The sequence below is a fragment of the Callorhinus ursinus genome, unplaced genomic scaffold, assembly GCF_003265705.2.
Source record: "Callorhinus ursinus isolate GAN/ISIS: 27379988/994484 unplaced genomic scaffold, GSC_fseal_2.0 scaffold10, whole genome shotgun sequence".
NCBI lineage: Eukaryota > Metazoa > Chordata > Mammalia > Carnivora > Otariidae > Callorhinus > Callorhinus ursinus.
In genome coordinates this window covers 78,782,415-78,795,549 of record NW_027397072.1, presented here as the reverse complement: position 1 = coordinate 78,795,549, position 13,135 = coordinate 78,782,415, and the positions used below count along the sequence as shown (strand labels likewise).

Genomic DNA, 13,135 nt, shown 5'->3' with positions numbered 1-13,135 from the left:
AACTCAAATAGCTTTTACAAAGTCCTTCTGGGCACAGAGCATATTTGACTTTGGTGTTTGAACATGTAGGAAAATGTAAGGGAACTTCTGTTAATTGAATACCAAGTAGGTTCTTAGCTCTTCCTACATAGTGGTATGGTAGCAGAAGAAATTCCAATTAAAGCAACCTACAGGCAATAAATGTAAGGGAATAAGTTCTTAAAGACCTCCATGTTAGCAATTTTACTTTTAGTGTCTGTTGATATGAGAGAATTCTACAGATTCAGTAATGTTGAATTGCTGTGCATCTGTGAACATTTGAAAAATAGTATTTCATATGAGTGTGAAATATTAAGTCTACAGATAATACTTGGTTCACATAAGAGTTCCCAGAGTTCCCTCTCCGATCTTTCAAGGGTCTGTGGTACATATATTGAAATCACTTGTCAGGACAGATAATGACTCAAATTTTTCCCTTCATTTATTTCTAAATTTCCTCTTTAAAAGGATAGTACAGACAAAGAAATCTTGGAAAAGAGAGAAAAGAAAAGAAATTAAAAGAAATTTCTTTTAAATTTAAAAGAAAATTTAAATCATCCATGATTCCATAACTCAGTGAAAACTATTATTAATATAGATCTCTTTCTAACCAGGAATATTTCCATCCGTGTTATGTAAGCTTTCTGTGTAATTGATGTCATTCTATATTAGGTTATATATTTGGCCAGTTTCACTTAATTGTAAATCATAAGCATTGCCTGTGTCATTAGAAGTTCCTGGAAAGCATTTTAGTAGCTTACTAAAATATTCTATCAGATAGATGTATATTTGGAGGAGAATTTTTGCATACATTTGTTTTCTCTTAATAGTATCAGTAGAACCTAGTTGGCATACATACAGTAGACTGCACATATTTAAAGTGTTCAGTTTGGTAAGTATCTATATCTATATCTATATCTATATATCTAAAACCATCAGCACAATCAAGATAGTGGCCTTACCCATCACTCCCAAAAATTTCCTCATGCCCCTCTGTAACTTCTCACCTACCCTGCCAATCCCTAGACAACCACTGATTTGCTTTCTGTCCTAGAGATTTGTTTTGGTTTTCTAAAATGTTATATAAATGAAATCATATAGTATATATTCTTTTAGTGGGATGCTTTCCCTCAGCATAATTATTTTGAAATTTATCCTTGTTGTATAATTAGTAGTTTATTCCTTTCTGTTCCTGAGTAGTATTCCATTGTGTGAACATATGGACATTTTGGTTATTTCCAGTTTGGGCCTATAACAAATAAAACATTCATGTACATTCTTATATGAGTCTTTGTATGGACATAAGCTTTTATTTTTCTTGGATGAATACCTAAGAGTAGAGTGACTGAGTCATGTGATGGATATATGTTTAATTTTGAAGAAACTATTAAACTGTTTTCCAAAGTGGTTGTACTATTTTATTTTACATTTGCACCAGTAGTGTATGAGTGTTCCAGGTGTTATGTAGCCTCATCAACACTTGGTATGCATTATCTTTTTAATCTTAACCATTCTAATAGGTATGTATTACGGTTTTAATTTGCCCTCCCTAATGACTAATGGTTTTGAGTATCTGAGCATGTGCTTATGTACCATACATTTATCCTCTTTAGTGTCTGTTCAAATCTTTTGCACACTTTTATTGAATTGTTTATATTATTATCAAGTTGTAAAAGTCCTTTCTAAATTCTAAGTCCTACTTCAGGTATATTTTGCAAATATTTTCTCCCACTCTGTGGCTTACCTTTATATTAACTATCTTTTATTTATTTTTCTTAAATATTTTATTTATTTATTTGACAGAGAGAGACACAGTGAGAGAGGGAACACAAGCAGGGGGAGTGGGAGAGGGAGAAGCAGGCTTCTCGCTGAGCAGGGAGCCCGATGCGGGGCTCGATCCCAGGACCCTGGGATCATGACCTGAGCTGAAGGCAAATGCTTAATGACTGAGCCACCCAGGCGCCCTTCCTAACTATCTTTTTAAGAGCAGATTTTTTTTCATTTTGATTAAGTGAAATTTATTGATTTTTAAAAAATTATAGCCAACCTTTTGTATTCTTTTAAAGAAATCATTGTCAAGTGTTGTAAGGTCACTGAGGTTTTTGTTTTGTGTTTTCTTCTAGCAATTTTATAGCTCTTAATATTTAAATCTATTCATGTCAAAGTTTTTATATATGGTCAAGGTATAGATCAAAGTTCACCTTTTTTTGCATAAGGATATCCAGTTGTTCCAGTATTTGTTGAAAAACTATGCTTTCTTGTTTTTGTGCTTTGTAGAAGATCATTTGTCCTTATATGTATAGGTCTTTTCTTGATTATCTATTTTATTTGATGGATCTATTTATATATTTCAATCCCAGTATAACCTGCCTGATTACTTTTTTTTAAGTCTTCAAATTAGGTAATGTTAGTCCTCCAACTTTGTTCTTTCTCAAAATAGTTTTGGCTATTCTAATTCCTTTGTATTTTATTTTAATTTTAAAATCATTTTCACAGTATATAAAAAAAAAAACCCGCTTGGGAATTTGATTGGAATTGGGGAAAGTGACATCTGAATTTCAAGTGTTCCCACTCATAAACACAGTATTTCTCTCCATTGTTTAGATCTTTAATTTCCCTCAGCAATGTTTTGTAGTGTATAAGTCCTTTACTACTTTTGTCAGATTTATATGAGTATTTCCTATTTTTTTTTGATGCTGTTGTAAATGGAATTTTAAAATTTCACTTTTTGATTGTTTATTTGTATATGAAAATACAGTTGTTTTTAAAAATGAACTTTGTGTTTTTCAACAATTTTAGATTAATAGAGCAATTGTGAAGAAAGTAGAGTTCCTATATACTTCATACCCAATTTACTGTCTTATTGACATCTTACATTAGTACATTTGTTAGAATTAATGAATCAATTATTTGATACATTATTAACTGAAGTCCATACTTTATTCAGATTTCCTTAGTTTTCCCCTAATGTCCTTTTCTGTTCCAGGATCCCCTCCAGAACACTAACATTACATTTAGTTGTCTTGTCTCCTTAGGCTTCTATTGGCTATGACAGTTTCAGACTTTCCTTGTTTTTGATGACCTTGACAGTTTTGAGGAGTACTGATTAGGTATTTTGTAGAATGTCTCTCAGTTGGGGTTTGTCTGCTGTTTTTGTTGATTAAACTGGGTAATTTGTTTTTGAGAGAAAGGTCACAGATGTAAAATTCCATTTTAGGGTACATATATATCTAGGGTATAATGGGTATGTACTGTCCATAGGATTTATTACTGTTGATTTTGACCTTTATCACCTGGTTGAGGAAATGTTTGCCTTTTCCAGAATGTCATATAATGGAAATCCTGCAGTATACAACCTTTTCAGACCAGCTTCTTTCACTTAGCAATGTGCGTTTTGGTTCATTCATGTTTTTTTCATACCTAGATAGTTTATTTATCATCGAATAATAATCTATCATATGTATATTCTACAGTATGTTTATCCATGCACCTATTGAAGGACATCTTGGTTGCTTCCAGTTTTTGGTAATTATGAATAAAGCTGCTATAAACTTTCATGTGCACATTTTTGTGTGGACATAGGTTTTCAGATCCGTTCAGTAAATACCTAGGAGCACAATTGCTGAATCATAGATTAAAACTATATTCAGCTTTATAAGAAACTGCCTAACTCTTTCAAAGTGACTGTACCATTTTGCATTCCCACTGGCAATGAATCAGTTTCTGTTGCTCCATATCCTTGTTGGTATTTGGTATTGTCGCATTTTTGTATTTTAGCTATTATAATAGGTGTGTAGCAATATTTCATTGTTTTAATTTGCAGTTTGCTAATGACAAATGATGTGGAGCATCTTTTCATTGTTACTTGCCATCTTTATATTTTCTTTGGTGAGGTATCTGTTTAGATATTTTGCCTATTTTTCAATTTTTTGTTTACTTTTGTTGAGTTTTAAGAATTGACCTGTACTGGGGTGCCTGGGTGGCTCAGTCGTTAAGCATCTGCCTTCAGCTCAGGTCATGATCCCAGGGTCCTGGGATCGAGCCCCGCATCGGGCTCCCTGCTCGGCAGGAAGCCTGCTTCTCCCTCTCCCACTGCCCCTGCTTGTGTTCCCTCTCTCGCTATGTCTCTGTCTGTCATATAAATAAAGAAAATCTAAAAAAAAAAAGAATTGACCTGTACCTCTGAAACAAATAATACATTATATGTTTAAAAAAAAAAAAGAAGATAGTAGGAAGGGAAAAATGAAGGGGGAGAAATCAGAGGGGGAAACGAACCATGAGAGACTATGGACTCAGAAACAAATGGAGGAGGGTGCGTTAAGCATCTGCCTTCAGCTCAGGTCATGATCTCAGAGTCCTGGGATCGAGCCCCACATCAGGTTCCCTGCTCGGTGTGAGGCCTGCTTCTCCCTTTCCCACTCCCCCTGCTTGTGTTCCCTTTCTCGCTGTGTCTCTCTCTGTCAAATAAATAAATAAAATCTTAAAAAAAAAAAAAAGAAACGGAGGGTTCTAGAGGGGAGGGGGGTAGGGGGATGGGTTAGCCTGGTGATGGGTATTAAAGAGGGCACGTACTGAATGGAAAAAAATAAATAAATGTTACCAATTTTATACTACCCCCCCAAAAAAGAATTCTTTGAATATTTTGGATACATGTTATCGGATATGTGGTTTGCAGATATATTCTCTCCATCTGTGCCTTGTGCTTTCATTCTTTTAATGGTGTCTTTTGCAGAGCAGAAATTTTAAATTTTGATAAAGTTCAACTTACCTTTTACTTTCATGGATTGTGTTTTTGGTGTTGTATTTAAAAACTCATTACCAAACCCAAGTGTACATATTTTTCTCCTATGTTTTCTTCTAGAATTTGTATAGTTTTTCATTTTATGCTTAAGTTCAGTGATCTTTATTGAATTAATTCTGTGAAAGATGTAAAATCTTTATCTCAGTTCACTTAATTTGCATATGGATGTCTTAAAATTGTTCCAGCACCATTTGTTGAAAGACTGCCCTTTCTGTATTCTTTGCCCCTTCGTCAAAGACCAGTTGCTTATATTTGTGTGGTCCTATTTCTGGGATCTCCATTCCATTCCATTGATCTATTTTGTTCATTCTTTTCCCTAACCATGCTGTTTTGATTACTATAACTATGTAGTAAGTCTTGAAACTAGGTAGTGTGAATCCTCCAACTTTCTCTTCATCAATAGTATATTGGCTATTCTTGGTCTTTTGCCTTTCCATGTAAAATTTAGAATCAGTACCTCTGATTCTAAAATAAGTATCTATAAAATAGCTTTCTGAGTTTTTAATTGGATTTGCATTGAATCTGTAGATCAAGTTGGGGAGAATGGACATCTTGATATGCAATGTGTCAATCCATGAACATGGAATATTTCTCCATTTATTTAGGTCTTTGATTTCTTTCATCATTGTTTTGTAGTTCCCTTTATAGATACTGTGCATTAACTTTGGAAAGTTCTAGGCCATTATTACTTAAAAAATTTTTTAAATTGAAGTATAGTTGACATATATATTTTTCTAAGTGTAGAACATAGTGATTGACAACTATATATATTATGAAATGTTCACCACAATAAGTGTAGTTACCATGGATCAATGTACAGGTAGTACAATATTATTGACTATATTACCTATACTGTACTTTTCATCCCCATAACTTATTTTTATTTTATAATTACTTCAAATATTTCCTGTGCTCTTGTTCTCCTTTTTCTCCTTTTGGTATTTGAATTATACTTACAGTTCTTAGATGTTCTGTTTTGTTTTTGTTTTTCTCTTTGCATTTTGCATTACAGTTGGGGAAGTTTTTATTGATCTGTCTTTAAGCTCAGTGATTTATGCTTGACTGTGTGCAATCTACTGATGAGCCCATCAAAGGCATTCTTTATTTTTGTCACAGTATTTTGCTTTCTAGCATTTCCTTTTGTTCCTCTCAGTTTCCATCTCAGTGTTAAAGGCACCCCCCGGTACTGCATATTGTCTATTTTTCCATTAGTGCCCTTAACCAATTAGTCATGGTTATTTAAAATGTCCTGTTTGATAATTCCTGTGTCTGTGCTATATCCGAGTCTGGTTTTATCCTTCCTTTGTGTTTTTGCTTGACTTTTGGCATGCCTTGTAATTTTTTCATTGAAGCCACACATATTGTATTGGGTGTTAACTGAAGTAAATAATTAGTGTGAATGTTTATGTTAATTTGGCTGACCGTTGAGCTGTGTTCAATGTCTGTTGTAGATGCAGGTGGCAGAGACTTCAAATTCCTCTGTTGTCCTGATTGTTGTTTTTCCTTTTGACTTTAGGCTTCCTTGGGTACCCTTCCTCAGTGAGAGCATGCATCTTGCAGCTCTTTGGGTTGTGATTCACTGTGATTATCATGGAGCCCTGTTATTGTGGTAAAGGTGAGAGGAGGGAATATGTTCTCTAATCTTGTACTTAAATTTCAGTCTTTTCGTGGACCTGTGTCTCTGGGCTATGATGTTTACAAGTGTTTTTTCCATTGGTATAACTTTTATTTATTTATTTTTTATCCACTTATGTGAGACAGGAAGGCTAGAGAGGGTAAAGTGGGAGAAATGTCCTTTTATAGCTGGGATAAGGCTATGTTTTTACTTGAAATCTTTTTACTTGAAGAGTAAGCCTTTATTATGGAGAATGTTCTGGGCATATTTCACAATAATTACTTCCCCCTGTCAGAGTCACAGGGGATCTTTCTCAGATCTTTATTGTGAGAACCTAGTGGAGTTCCTGGAGGAACTGAAATATAGGGATCCCTCTAAAACTGGCCTCTAGGAGCTTCTCACTCTCATGTAAATACAAACTCAGCCTCCAGCAATGTGTCAAAATTATTATTTAAGTGTTCTTTTTTTTTTTTAAGATTTTTATTTATTTATTTAACAGAGAAACAGCGAGAGAGGGAACACAAGCAGGGGGAGCGGGAGAGGGAGAAGCAGGCTTCCCGCTGAGCAGGGATCCTGATGAGGGGCTCGATCCCAGGACCCCAGGACCATGACCCAAGCTGAAGGCAGATGCCCAACAACTGAGCCACCCAGGCGTCCCTACTTAAGTGTTCTTAACCATTTGTGATTCCAGTGGCTTCTGCTCCAAATGAGCAGATCTTGGTTATTCTTTTCAGATTTTGAATTGGCAGTTTATTCTTGTAATTCACTATTCTAATGTGTCACAGAAAGTCTTTGATTTTCATTTTGTTCATTTTTTGTTGTTGTAACAGTGGAAATGATAGTTTCTAAGCTCTTTACTTGTCAGGGTTAAAACCAGAAGTACTACAATTGATTTTTATATATTTATCTGGTATTTTACAACTTTGCTAAATTTACCTTTTAGTTCTAGTTACCCTTTTTGCAGAATCCATTTAATTTTCTACATAGGTCATTTGCAGATAAAGATAGTTTTACGTGTTCAGTCTGCATGCATTTTTTTCTTTCTATTTCTTGCCTTACTGCATTGGCTAGAACATCCAGTACAGTGTTGAATAGAAATGATGAAGTGGACGTCCTTGTCTTGTTCCACATTGTAAAGGGAAGCATTTAGATTCTCAATAGTTAGTGTGATATTAGCTGTATGTTTTTTGTAGATGTCTTCTTCGAGGTTGAATAAGTTTCCTTTTATTCCTAGATTACTGAGACTTTTTTTTTTTTTCAGGAATAGATGTGTTTTGTCAAATCAGTCAGGGTATGTTATACTTTCAATAGATTTCTGGTGTCAATTAATGCTTTCTTTAAGATATTTACATTTATTTTTGTAATTGAGATTGGCCAATAACTTGCCTTTCTTGGGCTTCTTAAAATCAGATTTTGGTATCAATGTCATGTAAACCTTACAATCTCAATTCATTTCGTCTTCTTTTATTACCTGGAAGAGTTGGCATAATATTGAAGTTTTAGTACTTAACCAACGAAGCCTTTTGGGTGCAACTTTTTTTTTTGAGGGAAGTTTTTATTTTGTTTAATGGGTAAAGGAACTATTAGAAATTTCTTCTTATGCCATTCAGTTTATATATTTTAAGGCATTTGTTCATTTTCTTTAAATTTTAAAACATTTAGGATAATGTTTACAACATTCTATGAGCATTTTAATGTCTGTAGAATCTGTAGTGATTTCCTCTTTTTTAGTCTGTTGTTATTAGTCTTTTCAAAGGAACAACATTTTGCTTTGATGTTCCTCAATAAGTTTTGTTCTTTATTATTTCCTTCTATTTTCTTTAGATTTATTTTTATTTTTTTTCAAATTTCTTCAGATGAATGCTTATTACTTTTCAGGCTTTTTTTTTTCTCTATAAACAAGTTTCCCTCAAAATACTTACTTGAATGTATTCTACAAGTTTTGTTACATACTTCTTATAAAATATTTTATAATTTTCATCATTACTTCTTACTTGATCTATTGGTTATTTATTAGTGTGATTTTAAGTATCCAAAAACATAATGAATTTTCACTTATCCTTTTGATTGACTTTTTGCTAATTATTTGCAGAACATACTAGATTTCAAATTTTTGAAATGTGTTGCCCTCTGAGGATCAGTTTTTGGTAATTATCTGTGTATGCTTGAGAAATTTATTAATTTTGAAGTAGTTTTTGTATTTGTCCCTTAGTTCAGATTTGTAATCGTATTATTCAGATATATTACGTATTTGTACTAAATTTTATATCTTATTTACAGGGATTTCATTGAAAGAGTTGTCTAAACTTCTGGCTCCAGCGTCTTACATTTTTGTTCTCTTTTAAACCCACTGTAGTCTGCCTTTTTCTCCTACCATTTTATGAAAACTTTTTTTCAAGGTAATATTTACTTTCATATTGCTCAATTCAGTGGTCAGTCCTCAGTCTTCATTTTATTTGACCTATCAGCACCGTTTGACAAAGATGATCAGTTGCGCTTTTTCTCTACTCCTTTAAATACTTTATTTGGCTTCTGAGGTACCATGCTCATTTGATTGTCTTTTCATCTCCTTGGATGTCCTTCTCAGGCTCTTCTGCTAGTTCCTCCTCGTCTCCATGATCTGTAAATGTTGGAGTGTCCCTCAGCTCAGTCCTTAGACCACTTCTTTTCTTGTTTGTGTACTCATCCCTCAATGAACTCATCCAGTCTCATGTATTTACTCTTGACTCTCAAATGTATATCTGTAGCATGGACTTTTTTCTTGAACTCCAGACTTGAATGTCCAACCACCTCCTTCTCATCTTCACTGGGATGCCTAATAGACAACATTTTCAAACCTGAGTTCTGCTGTCCACTATCCTTCACCTACCAACACACATTAATCTGCTTTTTCAATCTTCCCATCTCAGTAACTGGAAAGTCTATCCATGCAGTTCTTGGCCTGAAACCTTGAGTAATCGTGATTTCATATATCCATATCCAATGCAGTTTGTATTGTCTTCAAAATGTACTCAAAAGCAGAGCATTTCTCACCACCTCTGTTGTAACCTTGCTGGTATTGAAGGATATTTTTGCTAGGTAGAGAATTCTAAAGGTTGGGGATTATTTTTAACACTTTGATAATATCTTTCCACTGTCATATGACTTACATTATGCTGAGGAGTCAGCTTTCAGTTTATATTTTATAGATCAATATCTTATACTTTATAATATATTCATATCATAGGTTTCATAGTTACATGTACAAAAGGCAAGGAGTTACGGAGAATCTAATAAGAAGCTACATAATCCGACTACATTCAGTATAGTTAAAATATTGTTGTTCCTGTTTTCTGTTTCGTCAGTTGATGAGAAAATTTTAAGTTTTGTCCCATGTGTGAACACTCACTAGAAATTGAGTCCTGAGCACAGTTCAGCACATATCTGGATTTCTGTATCTCTAAACTGAAGTTCCATAGTATTCCAAGCCAAATCAGCCAAAAAGAAATTAATCCATTTCTGTTTGGGTTTCACTGCTGATGAAGAAGAAATTCCCCAGTGTTTCAAAACCAATACTCATTATCTGTGTTCCTATACTGCTTAAATGAACTTTCCTTTCAAACAGGTATATTTTAGTAGCAGAAGTTACTCTGTTTGGGTTTCTATGTCAGAAAACAATAGTAAAGAGCTAGAGTATTTTCAGAACATTTTCTGGAAGTAGATTTAAAAAAAAAATCTGTGTGTCTATCTGCTTATCAAACATCTCTAGGCCCAAGAAGAATTTTCCATATAGTTGAATGATTGGTAGAGCTATCTGTTAATAAAAAGTTAGTTTGGATCTTTGTGTCTAGTGATTCCAAGACTGTTTCAGTTTGAGTCTGGGTATTTGAGACTAAAAAGATTTCAGTATTAAAATCTATTGTAGATGACATGATATTCTATGTTGAAAATCCAAAAGAATCAACAAAAAATCTAGAACTAATAAGCAGTTACTACAAGGTTGCAGGATATGTGGTTAATATACAAAATCAATTGCTTTTTTTTATATTAGCAATGAAGAAGTGGAATTTAAAATTGAAAACACAATACAATTTATATTAGTACTTTCCAAAATGAAATACTTAAGTATAAATCTAACAAATTATGTATAAGATTTGTATGAGAAAAAGTACAAAACTGGTGAAAGAAATCAAAGAGGAACTAAATAAACTGAAAAATATTCTAGGGGTGCCTGGGTTAGCTCAGTTGGTTAAGCATCCTCCTCTTGATTTTGGCATGGGTCATGATCTCAGGGTCATGAGATCAGGCCCTGAATTGGGCTCTGTGCTCAGCAGGGAGTCTGCTTGAGGATTCTCTCTCCCTCTCCCTCTGCCCCTCTCCCCTCTCTCAAATAAATAAATCTTTTTTAAAAAAGAAAGACCCAGTGATTACAGATGACATTGTCAGCCAATCCCCATGCAGGAGTGAGGACATGTCCTGCAAATCCCGTGGTGTTCTTTGATGTCAGCATTGGCGGCCAGGAAGTTGGCCGCATGAAGATCAAGCTCTTTGTGGACGTTGTGCCTAAGACTGCCGAGAATTTTAAGCAGTTCTGCACTGGAGAATTCAGAAAAGATGGGGTTCTGGTAGGATACAAAGGGAGCACCTTCCACAGGGTCATAAAGGATTTCATGATTCAGGGTGGGGATTTTGTTAATGGAGATGGTACTGGAGTTGCCAGTATTTACCGGGGGCCATTTGCAGATGAAAATTTTAAACAGACACTCAGCTCCAGGCCTGCTTTCCATGGCAAACAGTGGTCCCAGTACAAATGGCTGCCAGTTCTTCATCACCTGCTCTAAATGTGAGTGGCTGGATGGGAAGTACGTAGTGTTTGGAAAAATCACTGATGGACTTATAGCGATGCGAAAGATTGAGAATGTTCTCACAGGCCCCAACAATAAGCCCAGGCTCCCTGTGGTGATTTCACAGTGTGGGGAGATGTAGTCCAGAGCAAGACTGATCAGACCTCCACCTCTCTGCCATTGTAGGCCTTCCCTTGCTCTGGGTGGCACTCTTGAGTAAGATAATCCGGATTGGCCCCTGTGTTTGCTTCCCTGCCTGCTGCGGCCCTTTTTGATCAAGAGACCTTGGAAATGTCACAAATTCAGAACCCAAGATTTTCTGTTTAAGTTTTCAATTGTGAATAAAGTTTTGTTTTGTTTTGGTAAAAAAGAAAAACAAAAAAAATTCTATGTTCATGGATAGGAAAACATAATATTTTCAGATGTCCGTTCTTCTCAACTTGATCTATAGATTCAGTAAGTTCTAGTCAAAATCACAGCAAGTTATTTGTGGATATCAATGAACAGATTTTAAGTATATGGGGAGGCAAAAGAATAGGCAACAGAAAATTGAAGAAAAACTAAGGTGGAGCACTGACAGTACTTGACTGCAAGACTCACTCTAAAGCTACAGTAATCAAGACAGTGTGGTATTGGTAAAAGAATAGACAAATAGCAATGGTACAGAATAGAGAGCCCAGAAATAGACCCACATAAATACAGTCAACTGATCTTTGACAAAGAAGCAAAGGCAATATAATAGAGCAGAGATAGTCTTTTTCACAAATGGTGCTGAAACAACTAGATATCCACATGCCAAAAAAAAAAAATTGCAACACAGATATCACACCTTCAAGTCAACTCAAAATGGATCATATTCCTAAATGTAACATACAAAACTGTAAAACCTCTAGAAGATAACAGGAGAAAACCTAGATGACCTTCAGTATGTTGATGACTTTTTAGGTATAACAGCAAAGGCACAATCCACACAAGAAATAATTGATTAACTGTACTTCATTAAAACTAAAGACTTCTGCTCTGCAAAAGACAATGTCAAGAATATGAGAAGCCAAGCCACAGACTGGGAGAAAATATTTGCAAAAGGCACAGCTGATAAAGAACTGTTATCTAAAACATACAAAGAACTCTTTAAAAACTCAGTAAGAAAACAAACAACCCAATTAAAGAATGGGCCAAAGACCTTAGCGGACCTCCACAAAGATATACAGATGGCAAGTAAGCATATGAAAAGATGCTCTACATCATAGGTCATCAGGGAAATGCAAAGTAAAACAACAGTGAGATACCATTACATACCTATTGGAATGGACAAAATCTGAATCACTGACAAATGCTGGTGAGGATGTGGGTCAACAGGAACTCTTATTCATTGCTGGTGGGAATTCAAAACGGTACAGCCACTTTTATTAGACAGTTTGGCAGTTTCTACAAAGCCAAATACACTCTTACCATATAGTGCTCTGTTGTATTTACTCAAAAGTAGTTGAAATCTAAGGTGCACAGAAAAACCTGCACACGATATTTATAGTAGCTTTAGTCATAATTGCCCAAGCTTGGAAGCAACCAAAAATCTCTTCTAGGACTCTGGGCATTTGAAAGAAAAAAAAAAGTAGGTTGTTTAAAGTTCTAAATATATCTTAGAGGAGTTGTAAGAGTCTTTTTTGACATCAGTGTTAAAAGAATCTGCAAAAGAAGCTACCAGCTTTATTTCTAAAGTTTCTATTGCTTAAATGTCTGTTTTAGGTGTGGTTTATCAGTCAGTGATTTAAAGGTCTGATTTGAGAACTTATGATTATGTGTGTAGTTTTCTATTTTGTTTTTCTTAATAGATAGATCCCTGTGTTGTGCAGGGGGATATGGCTATTTTGGAAAGTA

General features: G+C 34.7%; 1 protein-coding gene and 1 pseudogene across 13 annotated transcripts in view; both read left to right on the top strand.

Annotated features, from left to right (window-relative positions):
- The window catches only part of TSGA10 (testis specific 10), a 135,927-nt gene that overhangs the window by 40,740 nt on the left and 82,052 nt on the right, over positions 1-13,135 (top strand). The gene's annotated exons all lie outside the window — the stretch shown is intronic.
- On the top strand, positions 10,818-11,563 carry LOC112821670 (peptidyl-prolyl cis-trans isomerase H pseudogene; annotated as a pseudogene).